Consider the following 17110-nt stretch of genomic DNA (forward strand, 5'->3'; position numbering starts at 1 on the left):
GTTTGTACACATCCCAAAGAAAGGTGATCCAACAGAATGCAGAAATTATCAAACAATATCATTAATATTAAGATTATTCAAAAGCAGTTGCAGCAATACATCAGAAGAATTCAAGCCGGATTCAGAAGATGACATGGAACAAGGAATATCATTGCTGATGTCAGATGGATCTTGGTTGAAAGCATAGAATACCAGGAAGATGTTTATCTGTGTTTTATGACTATGCAAATACATTCTACGGTGTGGATCATAACAAATTATGGATAACGTTGTGAAGAATGGGAACTCGAGAACACTTAATTATGCTCATTCAGAACCTGTACATAGACCAAGAACATAGACCTGAAGGACGAGCAAATCTGTATTGGAAGAAGTACAAATGGAACGCTCATTAGGAAGGAGGATGGCGAGACTTCATCTCGTGTACTTTGGACATGTTATCAGGAGGGACCAGTCCCTGGAGAAGGACATCATGCTTGGCAAAGTAGAGGGTAAGCAAAAGAGAGGAAGACCCTCAACTAGATGGATTGATACAGTAGCTGCAACAATGGGCTCAAACACAACAGGCGGTATTTTGTTCTGTTGTATATAGGGTCGGTGTCTTAGTCATCTAGTGCCACTATAACAGAAATACCACAAGTGGATGGCTTCAACAAAGAGAAGTTTTTCCCCTGATAGTCCAGTTGGCTAAAAGCCCAAATTCAGCATGCCAGGTCCAGGGGAAGGCTTTATTTCTCTGTAGGCTCTGAAGGAAGATCCTTGTGATTCATCAGTCTTCCCTTAGTCTGGGAGTATCTCAGCACAGGAACCTCAGGTCCAAAGAACACTCTCTGCTCCCAGTGCTGCTTTCTTGGTGGTATGAGGTCCCCATGTCTCTAGGCTCTCTTCTCTTTTATATCTCAAAAGAGATTGGCTTAAGACACTCTCTAATCTTGTAGACCTCATCAGTATAACTGCCACTAATCCACTTTATTACAGCATAGTGATAGGATTTACAACACGTAGGGAAATCACATCAGAAGATAAAATGGTAGACAATCATACAAGGGAAGATAAAACGGTAGACAATCATACAAGGGAATCATGACCTAGGCAAATTGACAAATATTTTTTGGGGACACAGTTCAATCCATAACAGTTGCTATGAGTCAGAACTGACTCAGCTGCACCTAGCAAAAACTGCAAGGCTTCTGACTTGAGGTTCATAAACCAGCAAGAGCAGTGCTGTCTACAGAACTTTCTGTGATGAAGGAAATATGTATCTGTGCTGTCCAACACAGTAGCCACTAGCCATGTGTGGCTATCAGGCACTTGAAATGTGGCTAGTGCAACTGAGCAGTTGAATTTTAATTTTGCTTTATTAATTTAAATAGGTACACCTAGCTTGTAGCTATTATATTTGACAGTACTTACTGAGAGTGTTCTGAATTTTTAGTTTCTCCCTCAAATATTCTGTGTGATGTATAGATTGAAATATATTAAAATTCATGTTTAAAACCATGGATTTGTCTATGTGGGTTTAAAATAGACATATTCTTAGAATAAAGAGGGCCCATAAGAGTTTTCTTTTTTAAAAAATTTTTAATGTGCTTTAAATGAAAGTTTACAAATCAGGTTAGGTCTCTCACACAAAAACTTACATACGCCTTGCCACGTACTCCCAATTGCTCTTCCCCTAATGCCACAGCCCGCTTCCTTCCTCCACTCTCTTTTTTCGTGTCAATTTCACCAGCTTCTAACCCCCTCCGCCCTCTCATCTCCCCTCCAGGCAGAAGATGCCAACACAGCCTCAAGTGTCCACCTGATCCAAGAAGCTCACTCCTCACCAGCATCCCTCGCCATCCCATAGTCCAGTCCAATCCCTGTCTGAAGAGTTGGCTTTGGGAATGGTTCCTCTCCTGGGCCAACAAAAGGTCTGGGGGCCATGACCACTGGGATCCTTCTAGTCTCAGTCAGACCATTAAATCTGGTCTTTTTATGAGGATTTAGGGTCTGCATCCCACTGCTGTCATGTTCCCTTGGGGGTTCTCTGTTGTGTTCCCTGTCAGGGCAGTCATCCGTTGTAGCTGGGCACCATCTAGTTCTTCTGGTCTCAGGTTGATGTAGTCTCTGGTTTATGTGGCCCTTTCTGTCTCTTGGGCTCATAATTACCTTGTGTCCTTGGTGGCCTTCATTCTCCTTTGGTCCATGTGGGTCGAGACCAATTGATGCATCTTAGATGGCTGCTTGCTAGCATTTAAGACCCCAGACACCACTCTCCAAAGTGGGGTGCAAAATGTTCTCTTCAGAGATTTTATTATGCTAATTGACTTAGATGTCCCCTGAAACCACGGTCCCCAAACCCCTGCCCCTGCTACACTGGCCTTCGAAGCATTCAGTTTATCCAGGAAACTTCTTTGCTTTTGGTTTAGTCCCGTTGTGCTGACATCTCTTGTATTGTGTGCTGTCTTTCCCATCACCTAAATTAGTTCTTATCTACTATCTAATTAGTGAATACCCCCTCCTACCCTGCCTCCCTCCCCCGACCCATAACCGTCAAAGAATATTTTCTTCTCTGTTTAAACTATTTCTTGAGTTCTTATAATAGTGGTCTTATACAATATTTGTCTTTTGGTAACTGACTAATTTCACTTAGCATAATGCCTTCCAGATTCCTCCATGTTATGAAATGTTTCACATATTCATCACTGTTCTTTATCGATGTGTAGTATTCCATTGTGTGAATATACCATAATTTATTTATCCATTCATCCGTTGATGGGCACCTTGGTTGTTTCCACCTTTTTGCTATTGTAAACAGTGCTGCAGTGAACATGCGTATGCATATTTCTGTTCATGTAAAGTCTCTTATTACTCTAGGGTATATTCCAAGGAGTGGGATTGCTGGATCCTATGGTAGTGCTATTTCTAGCTTTTCAAGGAAGTGCCAGATAGATTTCCAAAGTGATTGTACCGTTTTACTTTCCCACCAGCAGTGTATAAGTGTTCCAATCTCTCCAAAACCTTTCCAACAATTATTATTATTATTTTTTTGGATTAATGCCAGCCTTGTTGGAGTGAGATGGAATCTCATTGTAGTTTTGATTTGCATTTCTCTAATGGCTAATGATTGTGAGCATTTCCTCCTGTATCTGTTAGCTACCTGAATGTCTTCTTTAGTGAAGTGTCTGTTTATATCTTTTACCCATTTTTTAATTGGATTATTTCTCTTTTTGTAGTTGAGTTTTTGCAGTATCATGTAGATTTTAGAGATCAGGTGCTGATCAGAAATGTCATAGCTAAAAACTTTTTCCCAGTCTGTAGGTAATCTTTTTATTGTTTTGGTGAAGTCTTTGATTGAGCATAGCAGTTTGATTTTTAGGTTTTTTTTTTCCCCAGTTACCTGGTTTTTCTTCTGCATTGTTAGTAATGTTTTGTATACTGTTTATGCCATGTATTAGGCTCCTACCTTTGTCCCTAGTTTTTCTTCCATGATCTTTATCCTTTTAGATTTTATATTCAGGTCTTTGATGCATTTTGAGCTCGTTTTTGTGCATGGTGTGAGGTATGGGTCTTGTTTCATTTTTTTGCAGGTGGATATCCAGTTATGTCAGCACCATTTGTTAAAAACACTGCCTTTTCCCCATTTCACTGCTTTGGGGCATTTTGTCAAATATCAGCTGCTCATATGTGGATGGATTTATGTCTGGATTCTCAATTCTGTTCCATTGGTCTATGTACCTATTGTTGTACCAGTACCAGGCTGTTTTGACTACTGCAGAGGTATAATAGGTTCTAAAATCAGGTAGAATGAGGCCTCCCACTTTGTTCTTCTTTTTCAGTAATACTTTACTTATTTGGGGCCTCTTTCCCTTCCATATGAAGTTGGTGATATGCTTCTCCATCTCATTTAAAAATGCCGTTGGAATTTGGATGGGAATTGCATTAACTCTGTAGATTGCTTTTGGTAGAACAGACATTTTTGTAATGTTAATTCTTCCTTTCCATGAGCAAGGAATGTTTTTCCACTTACGTAGGTCTCTTTTGGTTTCCTGCAGAAGTGTTTTGTAGTTTTCTTTGTATAAGCCTTTTACATTTCTGGTAAGATTTATTCCTAAGTATTTTATCTTCTTGGGGGTACTGTAAATGGTATTGATTTTGTGGTTTCCTTTTCGATGTTCTTTTCGTTGATGTAGAGAAATCCCACTGATTTTTGTATGTTTATCTTGCATCCTGATACTCTACTGAACTCTTCTATTAGTTTCAGTAGGTTTCTTGAGGATTCCTTAGGGTTTTCTGTGTATAAGATCATGTCATCTGCAAATAGAGATACTTTTACTTCTTCCTTGCCAATCTGGATGCCCTTTATTTCTTTATCCAGCCTAATTGCACTGGCTAGGACCTCCAGCACAGTGTTGAATAAGAGTGGTGATAAAGGGCATCCTTGCCTGGTTCTGGATCTCAAGGGAAATGCTTTCGGGCTCTCTCCATTTAGGATGATGTTGGCTACTGGCTTTACGGTGTTGAGGAATTTTCCTTTTATTCCTATTTTGCTGAGAGTTTTTATCATGAATGGGTATTGAACTTTGTCAAATGCCTTTTCTGCATTAATTCATAAAATCATGTGATTCTTGTCTTTTGTTCTATTTATATGATGGATTACATTAATTGTTTTCTAATGTTGAATCATCTCTGCATACTGGTATGAATCCCACTTGGTCATGGTGAATTATTTTTTTGGTATGCTGTTGAATTGTATTGGCTAGAATTTTGTTGAAGATTTTTGCATCTAAGTTCATGAGGGATATAGGTCTGTAATTTTCATTTTTTGTGGTGTCTTTTTACCTGGTTTTGGTATCAGGGATATGGTGGCTTCATAGAATGAGTTTGGAAGTATTCTGTCCTTTTCTATGCTCTGAAATACCTTTAGTAGTAGTGATGTTAACCCTTCTCTGAAAGTTTGGTAGAACTCTGCAGTGAAGCCTTCCGGGCCAGGGCTTTTTTTTTGTTGAGAGTTTTTTTGATTACCTTTTCAATCTCTTCTTTCATTTTGTGTCTATTTAGTTGTTGTACCTCTGTTAGTTTAGGTAGATAGTGTGTTTCTAGGAATTCATCCATTTTTTTCTAGGTTTTCAAATTTGTTAGAGTATGGTTTTTCATAGTAATCTGGTATGATTCTTTTAATTTCAGTTGGATCTGTTGTGATATTACCCATCTCATTTCTTATTTGGGTTATTTGCTTCGTATCCTTTTTTTTTTTTTTGTCAGTTTGACCAATGGTTTATCAATTGATTTTTTTAAAGAACCAGCTTTTGGTCTTGTTAATTCTTTCAATTGTTTTTCTGTTTTCATTTAGTTCTGCTCTAATTTTTATTATTTGTTTTCTTCTGGTGCCTGTGGGTTTCTTTTGTTGCTCTCTTCCTATTTTTTTCAAGTCGTAGGGATAATTCTTTGATTTTGGCCCTTTCTTCTTTTTACATGTGTGGATTTATTGATATAAATTGACCTTTGAGAACTGCTTTTGCTGTGTCCCAAAGGTTCTGATAGGAAGTGTTTTCATTCTCATTGGATTATATGAATTTCTTTATTCCATCCTTAATGTCTTCTACACTCCAGTCTTTTTTGAGTAGGATGTTGTTCAGTTTCCAAGTGTTTGATTTTATTTCTCTGCTTTTTCTGTTATTGATTTCTACTTTTATGGCCTTATGGTCAGAGAAGATGCTTTGTAATATTTCAATGTTTTGGATTCTGCTGAGGCTTGCTTTATCACCTAACATGTGGTCTATTCTAGAGAATGTTCCATGTGCACTAGAAAAGAAAGTATACTTGGCTGCTGTTGGGTTGAGTGTTCTGTATATGTCTATGAGGTCAAGTTGATTTATTGTGGCATTTAGATCTTCTGTGTCTTTATTGAGCTTCTTTGTGGATGTCCTGTCCTTCACTGAAAGCGTTGTGTTGAAGTCTTCTACTATTATTGTGGCGCTGTCTATCTTGCTTTTCAATGCCGTTTGAGTTTTTTTTTTAATATATCCTGCAGCCCTGTCATTGGGTGCATAAATATTTAATGTGGTTATATCTTCTTGGTATATTGTCCCTTTAATTGTTATATAGTGTCCTTTATGATGGATTTAAGTTTAAAATCTATTTTGTCAAAAATTAATATTGTCACTCCTTCTCTTTTCTGATTGTTTTTTGCTTGATATATTTTTTTCATCCATTGAATTTTAGTTTGTTTTTGTCTCCAAGTCTAAGGTGTGTCTCTTGTAGGCAGCATATAAACGGATCCTATTTTTTAATCCATTCTGCCACTCTCTGTCTATTGGTGGATTTAGTCCTTTTACATTGAGTATAATTATGGATAGGTATGAATTTAGTGCTATCATTTTGATGTCTTTTTTTGTGTGTTGTTGACAGTTTCTTTTCCCACTTAATTTTTTGTGCTGAGTAGTTTATCTTTATATGTTGTCCTTTCCTTATATTCATTTTTGTTAATTTTGTTTCTGCTGAGTCTCTATTTTTTTCTTGTATTTTATTTTAATGTGTAGGATAGTTTGTCTCCTCTGTGGTTACCTTATTATTTACCCCTATTTTTCTAAATTAAAGCCTAACTTTTATTTCTTCATATTGCCTTGTCTTCCTCTCCATATGGAAGATCTATGACTACATTTCTTAGTCCCTCTTTAGTGTTTTAGTATTGCCTTCTTTTACATATTAATATCGCTGTTACCCTGTTTTGAGCTTTTTTTTTTTTCCAATCTTGATTTTTTTTTTTTTTTCTGTCTGGGTTGACTTCTGAGCGCTCCGCCCAGTGTTCTAGTCTTGCGTTGATACTTGATATTATTGATTTTCTAACCAAAGAGCTCCCTTTAGTATTTCCTGTAGTTTTGGTTTGTTTTTACGAACTTCCTAAACTTCTGTTTTTCTGGAAATGTCCCAATTTCACCTTCATATTTGAGAGACAGTTTTGCTGGATATATGATTCTTGGCTGGCAATTTTTTTCCTTCAGTTTTTCATATAAATCATCCCATTGCCTTCTTGCCTGCATGGTTTCTGCTGAGTAGCCCAAGCTTATTCTTATTGGTTCTCCTTTGTAGGTGACTTTTCGTTTATCCCTAGCTGCTCCTGAAATTCTGTTGTTATTGTTGGTTTTGGGAAGCTTTATTATGTCTTGCTGACTTTCTTTTAACATCTACCTTATGTTGAGTTCGATGAGCATCTTGGATAGGTGTCTTCTCATCCTACACGGTATCTGGGAAGTTTTCTGCCATCAAATCTTCAACAATTTTCTCTGTATTTTCTCTTATCCCTCCCTGGCCTGGTACTCTAATCACTCGTAGGTTATTGCTCTTGATAGAGTCCCACAGGATTCTTAAGGTTTCTTCATTTTTTTAAATTCTTTTATCTGATTTTTCTTCAAATATATTAGTGCCAGTTGCTTTATCTTCAAGTTCAGAAATTCTGCATTCCACTTGCTCAAATCTGCTCCTCTGACTTTCTATTGAGTTGTCTACTTCTGTAATTTTATTGTTAATCCTCTGAATTTCTGATTGCTGTCTATGGATTTTTCCAGCTTATGAAATTTTTCATTATGCTCCTGGATAATCTTTTTAATTTCTTCAATTGCTTTATCTGTGCGTTCCTTGGCTTGTTCTGCAAATTGCCTCATTCCCTTCCTGATGTCTTGAAAGGTTCTGTATGTTAATCTTTTGTATTCTGCCTCTGGTAATTTCAGGAAGGCACTTTCATCTAGAGCTGATAATGACTGTTGTCTCTGATCCATCTATAAGTTATTTTATTAGTTTATTTTATATTTGCTTGCTGGGTCATAGTTTCTTGCTTTGTTTCATTTTGATATGCCCAAATGGGTTGCTTGAGTGAGCTAGATTGTTTATTTTCGCCTTTGGAGCACTGATGTCCTGTCACCCGATGGCTGGAGCTGTTATATATCAGTCTAGGAGTCCCTTCACTTTTCTTTTATGAATTCAGCCCAGGTGTCCAGGTAGCTGCTCATCAAGTGTGTGGTACAGGCTCTGTCCTACAGTCTTAGAGGGACACAGGTGATTGGTGTAGGTATCGGTATCTGTTTGCAGTAGGGGATCACGTTCCGAACAAGGCAGAGGGCTGAGAATCGTCCCCCATGTGTCTCTGAGGAAAGTGTGTCCATGTTTCCTAGAGCATACAGGCAGGTGGGTTCTGCCTACAGACCACGGGCACCCAATGTTTTTGGTTGTAAGGCCTGGGAGGTACCAGATATCCTTGGGCCTGTGTCACAGGTGGCTGGGTGACCTGAGTGGAGCCATCAGTCCGTAGACCCCTGATGTGGGTAGGTAGGACCCTGTTTAATGGGCAAAGCAATGTCAGACATCAAACACCCCCTGCCTTTGTCACACAGCTGAAATGATTGTAGTCTGCCAACAAGGGCCTATTCTCCTGAAATAGGCCCACACAGGTCCACGCAGAGGGGAAAAGTACTCAAAGTCCACATACCATTTATGCCTGGACAGGAGGAGCTTCTGTTCTGAGCTCCCCTGGTTAGTGGAGCTGGCAAATTATCTTTTCCCCCAGTTGCAAATTTTTTCCTTCTCCAAGGCCAGAAAGATGGCTCTAGGCACTCAACAAGGCCTATTTCAGGCCCAGGGAAATCAGCCCCTGAATCTGGCTTGGGAGCAGGGGACAAGGTAATATTTATGCAAGTACTTAGCTTTTGCTGAGGGTGCCTTTATTCTCTGGTGTGGGTAGGCTGTGTGGCTGCCTGCTTCCCCCTGAGGAAACTGTGGCCAAACGCTAGTACCAGCCTGACACCGCTGTTCTGGGAAGGTTGCCTGAGGGCTCCCTGTGCTTCAGGTCTGTTAACTCTCTGCTTCTGAACCATCTCTTCCTCCCCCACCCCTCAGTTCATTTTCTAAGCTTGCCTTTGATATTCAGGGCTTGTAGCTGTCATAAATATACTCGTTTCATTTGTTTTTTCTAGTCTTTGTTGTAAGAGGGCTCACTGAAGCGTCTGTCTATTCTGCCATCTTGCTCCACCTCCCAAAAGTTTTCTTAATAGATATTTAACAACTAGAGTTTACAGACATTAACCAAAACATGATTTATCACATCAAGATTACAAATGTTCAAAAGTGCCCATCACCAGTACCAATCCTTGCTTGTAGTTCATTGAGACTCTTGGTGTTATTGTTTTCTTTAATCTTAGGGAGAAATAGGTCTTTACTTATTCCTGGGAAATTGCTTATTGCTTCCACATATGTCAAATGCCCTGTAGGTCTTTCAGATATGTTTTCACAATTATGGAACAAGTAGAATTGCATCATTTCAGAATTCTTTACCTATTTACCTATTGCTCCCCTTTCTCCAAAATTCAAACAATTTTATTTTCCTTGACTCTCAGATTCCTCTCTCCTCATTGCCTGTGTGTAGATGAAAATATACAAGAAATTTTTACAGTTGTGAAGTGAAGGATTCTCTAAACATGACCCCAGATGAAAAACCACAAAGAAAATTGATGCATTAATGGAAGTTTTGATTGCATGCAAATTAAAAACTTCTTAAGTCAACTATAAACTCGCGAATATATAAATGCTTTCACATAATTATAGCAAATATTTTGAAATTATGAAATAACAAAGTTATATCCAATCAGAGAAAAGAAATAGCTGTTGGAAATTACAAATGTGATTTTGGAAATAACAAATCAATAGATGAACTGGGTGATAAAAGTCATACTTCTAGAGGATAATATGAAGTAGAAAAGTGTTTGTGAACAGGAGAGAAGAATTACAAAAATAAAATTCCAAAAACCTTATAAGTTTCAAAGAAATGGAGAGAGGAAATAGTTCAAAATAACTCAAAAAAAATATTACAGTTACAGACAAAAGTATACAAATTCTTAATATAGTTAATGATTATACGGCCACACTAAGAATACATCAAATGAAATTTTAGAAAGAGGGTAGAAAAGATCCTGAAAATGTCCAGAGCAACAAAAAAAGAGCATCTCTCTCTCTCTTTTTGAAAATATCATAGTAGCTTTTATTGAGCAACAAAGATGAGATCAAGGAACTGAATATATTGATCTACATAGTCTTTTTTTTTTATTTATTAATTTATCATGCAAAACAAGATCTAACATAATACAGCATAGGACCAGCACAGTACTTCAAGATGGGTTCCAGATATATCTCACTCAGCACTTAAAAAAAAAAAAACCTGTTGACACTGAGTTGATTCCGACTCAAAGCAACCCTGTAAAAGCATCAGTATATTATGAGACTATTTTCAAGATGGTCAAATATAACCATACCTTTCATTTTTATTTATCTTTTTATCATATAAAAATATTTCTTTAAGCTTTAAGTACTTAAAATTAGCATTTTTCTCTTTATCCTTATACGACCTAGAGACAGAATGAATTGCTATGTATTAACAGTGACTAATAATAGTTCTGGAAACCCTGGTGGCATAGTGGTTAAGTGCTATGGCTCTAACCAAAGGGTCAGCAGATTGAATCCACCAGGCAGTCCTTGGAAACTCTATGGCGGCAGTTCTACTCTGTCCTTTAGGGTCATTATGATTCAGAATTGACTCAACGGTACTGAGTTTTTCTGGGGTTTATTTAATAATAGTTCTTAGTAATGTTTTAGTTTTCTGCTGCCAGCAAGTGATTTTTAGAATTTTCCATACGTCTTAAGCTTTACTGTCAAGCGTTGTATAACTCCCTGCTTTATAAACAGTAAGCTGTGTAGTTTAATCTGGTAATGATCATTATAAAAATGTATTATTATACTGTATTTTAATACTGTGACACCATTAGGTACTACTGAGAGGTACAGAATTATTTTCTCCTGAACTCAATGAACTTTGAGTTCTATTATCTGATTTCCATAGATTTTTGTCTTGCTTCCTTTGCCCTCACTTTTTATACTTTGTTACTACTACCTCTTTTTTTTTTGTCTTCATTTTTTTTTTTTTTAATTGTGCTTTAGGTGAAAGTTTACTGCTCAAGTTAATTTCTCATTCAAAAATTAATACACATTTGTTTTGTGATATTAGTTGCAATCACCACAACATGGACAGTGCAATCCACGCCCCACACCCCCCGCACCGTTCCCTGTACCCTTTCGACCAGTTCCTGTCTTTTCCTACCTTCTCATCCTGCTTTTGGACAGGAGCTGCCTATTTGGCCTCCGATATCTGATTGAACTAAGAAGCACATTCCTCACATGTATTTTTTTTTGTTGTTTTGTAGTCCTGTCTAATCTTTGTCTGAAGAATGGTCTTCAGGAATATTTCAGTTCTGGGTTAATGGTGTGTCTGGGGGCAATAGTTTCGGGAGTTCTTCAAGTCTCTGTCAGACCATTAAGTGTGGTCTTTTTACGTGAATTTGAGTCCTGTTCTACATTTTTCTCCTTCATTGTCCACAGGTAGCCGGGCACCATCTAGTTCTTCTGGTTTCAGGCTGGTGGAATTTCTGGTTCATGTGATCTGTTAGTCCTTTGGGCTAATATTTTCCTTGTGTCTTTGGCATTCTTCATTCTCCTTTGCTCCAAGTGGGATGGGACCAATTGATGTATCTTAGGTGGCCACTTGCTAGCTTTTAAGACCCCAGATTTCACTCACCAAAGTGGAATGTAGAACATTTTGTTAATGAGCTTTGTTATACCAATTGACCCGGTTGTCCCCCGAAACTATGGTCCCCAGGCTCCAGCCCCAGCTACCCTGTCCCTCAGAGTATTTGGATGTGTCCAGGAGATGTCTTAGCTTTTGCTTTGGTCCATTTGTGCTGACTTCCCCTATATTGTGTGTTGTCCTTCCCTTCACTGAAGTTGATCCTTGCCTACTATCTAGTTCGTGATTTCCCTTCTCCCGCCTCATAACCATCAAAGAATGCTTTTTTGTTTTCTTGTGTTTAAACCTTTTCTTGAGTTCTTACAATAGTGGTCTCATACAGTATTTGTCCTTTAATGACTAATTTTACTCAGCATAATGCCCTCCAGATTCATTCATGTTGTGAGATGTTTCATGGATTCATCATTGTTGTTTATGGTTGCATAGTATTCCATTGTGTGTTTGCACCATAATTTGTTTATCCATTCATCTGTTGATGGGGATTTAGGTTGTTTCCTTCTTTTTGCTGTTGTGAATAGTGCTGCAGTGATCATGGGTGTGCATATGTCTATTTGTGTACAGATCTTATTTCTCCTGGGTATGTTCCTAGGAATGGGATTGCTAGATCATACAGTATTTCTATTTCTAGCTTTTTAAGGAAATACCACATCATTTTCCAAAGTGGTTGTGCCATTTTGCATTCCCACCAGCAGTGCATAAGAGTTCCAATTTCTTCACAACCTTTCCAACATTTGTTATTTTGTGTTTTTTGGATTAGTGAGCCTTATTGGGAAGAGATAGTATCTCATTGTAGTTTTGATTTGCATTTTTGTAATGGCTAATGATTGTAAGCATTTACTCATGGGTCTCTTAGTCTCCTGAATGTCTTCTTTGGTGAAGTGTCTGTTCATATCCTTCCTTTGCCTATTCTTTAATTAGATTATTTGTCTTTTTGTTGTTGAGGTGTTGCAGTATCTTGTGGATTTTAGAAATTAGACCCTTATGGGATGTATTTGTAGCGAATTATTTTCCTCCCCCAATCTGTAAGATCTCTTTTTACTCTTTTGGTGAAGTCTTTTGATGAGCATAAGTGTTTGGTTTTTAGAAGCTCCCAGTTATCTAGTTTCTCTTCTGGTGTTTACGCATTGTTAGTTATGTTTTGTATACTATTTAAGCTGTGTGTTAGGGCTCCTAACATTGTCCCTATTTTTTATTCCATGATCTTTATTGTTTTAGATTTTATATTTAGGTCTTTGATCAATTTTGAGTTAGTCTTTGTGTATGACGTGAGGTATGGGTCAAGTTTCAATATTTTACAGATGGATATTCAATTATGCCAGCTACATTTGTTAAATGGATTGACTTTTCCCCATTTAATGGACTTTGGGCCTTTGTCAAATACCAGCTGCTCATACGTCTGGTTCTCATTGGTTTATGCCTCTGTTTTTGTACCAATACCAGGCTGTTTCGACTACTGTGGTGGTATAGTAGGTTCTAAAATCAGGTAGCGTGAGGCCTCCTACTTTGTTCTTCTTCTTCAGTAATGCTTTACTTATCTGGGGTCTCTTCTCTTTCCACATGAAGTTGGTGATTTGTTTCTTCATCTCTTTAAAGAATGTTTTTGGTATTTGGATAGGAATTGCATTATATCTGTAGACTGCTTTAGGTGGAGCAGTTCTACTCTGTCCTATAGGGTCGCTATGAGTCGGAATCGACTCGACGGCAATGGGTTTTTTTTTTTTTTTTAGGTGGAATTGACATTTTCACAATATTAAATCTATGTATTCGTGAGCATGGTATGTTTTTCCATTTATAAAGGTCACTTTTGGTTTCTTGAAGTAGTGTTTTATAATTTTCTTTGTATAGGTCTTTTATGTTAGATTTGTTCCTAAGTGATGCTTGGGGGCTATTGTAATTAGTATTGATTTGGTGATTTCCTTTTCGAGATTCTTTTTGATGGTGTAGAGGAATCCAACTGATTTTTGTATGTTTTTCTTGTATCTTGATACTTTGCTGAAATCTTCTACTAGTTCTAGTAGTTGTGAGTTCCAGTAGTTGTCTTGTGAATTCTTTGGGGATTCCTGTGTAAAATATCATATCATCTGCAAATAGGAATAGTTTTACTTCCTTCTTACCAATTCGGATGCCCTTTATTTCTTTTTCTTGCCTTATTGCTCTGGCTAGAACCTCCAGCACAATGTTGACCAAGAATGGTGATAAAGGGCATCCTTGTCTGATTTCTGTTCTCAAGGGGAATGCTTTCAGTCTCTCTCTGCGTAGAATGATCTTGGCCTTTGGCTTTGAATAAATGTCCTTTATTATGTTGAAGAATTTCCCTTCTATTCCTGTTTTGCTGAGAGTTTTTTTTATCATGAATGGGTGTTGGACTTTGTCAAGTGCCTTTTCTGCATCAATTGATAACATCATGTGTTTCTTACCTCTTGTTTTATTTTTGTGATGGATTACATTGATTTTTCTAATGTTGAACCATCCCTTCATAGCTGGTGTAAATCCCACTTGGTCATAATGAATAATTTTTTTGTATGCTGTTGAATTTATTGGCCAGAATTTTGTTGAGGATTTTTGCGTCTAAATTCACGAGGAGTATAGGTCTGTAGTTTTCTTTTTTGTGGTGTCTTTACCTGGTTTTGGTTTCAGGGATATGCTGGCTTCAGAGAATGAGTTTGGGAGTGTTCAGTCTTTTTCTATGCAGTGAAATACCTTTAATAGTATTGGTGTTAAATCTTTTCTGAAGATTTGGTGGAATTCTCCAGTGAAGCCGTCTGGGCTAGGGCTTTTTTTTTTTTTTTTTTTCAAATTACCACTTCAATCTATTCTTTTGTTATGGGTTTATTTAGTTTTTCTAGATTGGTTTGTGTTAGTGTAGATAGGTTGTGTGCTTTCAGAAATTTGTCCATTTCCTCTAGGTTTTCAAATTTATTGGAGTGCAATTTTCCATAGAATTCTGTTATGATGCGTTTTATTTCATTTGGCTCTGTTTTGACATTGCCCATCTCATTTCTTATTCAGGTTATTTGCTTCCTTTTTTCTTTTTTCGGTTTGGCCAGCGGTTTGTGGATTTTGTTGATATTTTCAAAGAACCAACTTTTGGTCTGGTTAACTCAATTGTTTTTCTATTCTCTATTTCATTTATTTCTGGTGTAAACTTTATCATTTCTTTTCTTCTGGTACTCGAGGGCTTTTGCGGCTTTCTTTCTATTTGTTTAAGTTGTAGTATTAATGTTTTGATTTTTGCCCTTTCTTCTTTTTAGATGTATTCATTTATTGCCATAAATTGACCTCCAAGCACTGCTTTTGTCATGTCCCAAAGGCTCTAGTAAGGTGTGTTTTCATTCTTATTTGATTCTGTGAATTTCTTTATTCTACCCTTGATTTCTTCTATAACCTAGTAGTTTTTGAGCAAGGTGTTATTCAGTTTCCATGTATGTGATTTTTTTCCCTTGCTTTTCCTGCTATTGATTTCTACTTTTATGGCATTATAGGCAGAAAAGATGCTTTGTAGTGTTTCGATGTTTGGATTCTGTTAAGACTTGTTTTGTGTCCTATAATATGGTCTATTTGGAGGATGTTCCATGTGCACTGGAAAAGAATGTACACTTGGCTGCTGTTGGGTGGAGTGTTGTATATATGTCTATGAGGTCAAGTTGATTGATTGTGGCATTTTGCATTTTGATCTTCTATATCTTTACTGGGTTTCTTTGTAGATGTTCTTTCCTTCACAGAAAGTGGTATGCTGAAGTCTCCTAATATTATTGTGGAGCTGTCTATTTCTCTTTTCAATGCTGTTAGAGTTTGTTTTATGTATTTTGGAGCCCTGCCATTGGGTGTGTGTATATTTATTATGGTTATCTCCTCCCGGTTTATTGGCCCTTTAATCATTATATAGCGTCCTTCCTTATCCTTTGTGGTGGATTTTGCTTTAAAGTCTATTTTGTAAGAGATTAATATTGCCACTCCTGCTCTTTTTTGATTGCTGTTTGCTCAGTATATTTTTTTTTCCATCCGTTGAGTTTTAGTTTGTTTTTTTCTTTGAGTCTAAGGTGTGTCTCTTATAGATAGCATATACAGGGATCATCCTTATTTTAATCCTTTCTGCCACTCTCTGTCTCTTTATTGGTGCATTTAGTCCATTTACATTCAGTGTAATTATTGATAAGTATGAATTTACTGCTGTCATTTTATTTTATTTTGTGGTGTTGACAGTTTCTTTGTTCCACTTAATTTTATATGCTTAGTCATTTTTCCTTATGTATTTTCTTTTCATCTTTTTCATTATTGATGATTTTTTGTTTGCTGAGTCTTTATGTTTTTCTTTTTTTTTATTTTGATGGATAGGTTTTTTAGCTTCCTTTGTGGTTACCATAAAATTTTCCTTTATTTTTCTAAGTTTAAACTGATTTTTTATTTCTGGGTATTGCTTTAACTTCCTCTCCATACAGAAGTACAATGAATACACTCTTTACTCCCTGTTTTCTGTTTTGACATTGTCATTGTTTACATACTGACGTCTCTGTTTCCCTATTTTTGGGCCTTTAGCTTCAACTTGTTTTTGCAGCTTCCATGTGTGGGTTGATAACTGGCTGATCTGTGCTGTGTCTAGTCTTGGATTGTCATCTGATATTGGGGGTTCTCTAACTGGAGGATTCCCTTTAATATTTCCTGTAATTTTGGATTGGTTTTTACAAATTCCCTTAACTTCTTTTTATCTGGAAATGACGTAGTTTAGCCATTGTGTATGTAATTCTTGGTGGGCAATTTTTTTTCCTCAAGTTTTTATATATTCCATCCTCTTTCCTTTTTGCCTGCATGGAATCTGCTGAGTAGTCAGAGCTTAGTCTTATTAATTTTCCTTTGTAAGTGACTTTTTATCCCTAGCCCCTCTCAAGATTCTATCTTTGTCTTTGGTTTTGGTAAGTTTGATTATGATGTGTCTTAGTAACTTCTTTTGGAATCTACTCTGTATGGGGTTCGTTGAGCTTCTTGGGTAGGTATCTTCTCATCTTTCATGATATTGGGGAAGTTTTCTGCCAGCAAATCGTCCACAATTTTCTCTGTGTTTTCTGTTATCTCCCTCTGTTTTGGTACTTTGCTTGTAAGTTTTTTCCTCTTGATAGCTTCCCACATAATTCTTAGTCTTTCTTCATTTTTTTTAATTCTTTTTTTTCTGATTTTTTCCTCAAATAATCTGGTGTCAAGGGATTTATCTTCAGTCTTACTAATTCTGACTTCCATTGCCTCAATTCCACTCCTATGACCCTCTATTGAGTTGTTTAATTCTGAAATTTTATTGTTAGTCTTTTGGATTTCTAGTTGTTTTTTTTTCATGAATCCTATCAGTCTGTTAATTTTATGTTCCGTTCTTGTATCGTTTTCCTGAAATTTTCTATTTCTTTGTGTGTTCCTTGGCTTGGTTTGAGTTTTGCCTGATCTCCTTCCTGATCTCTTGGAGAGCTCTGTATATTAGTCTTTTGAATTCTATCTTAGGTAGTTCCATTACTTTAT

The sequence above is a fragment of the Loxodonta africana genome, chromosome 1, assembly GCF_030014295.1.
Source record: "Loxodonta africana isolate mLoxAfr1 chromosome 1, mLoxAfr1.hap2, whole genome shotgun sequence".
Taxonomy (NCBI): domain Eukaryota; kingdom Metazoa; phylum Chordata; class Mammalia; order Proboscidea; family Elephantidae; genus Loxodonta; species Loxodonta africana.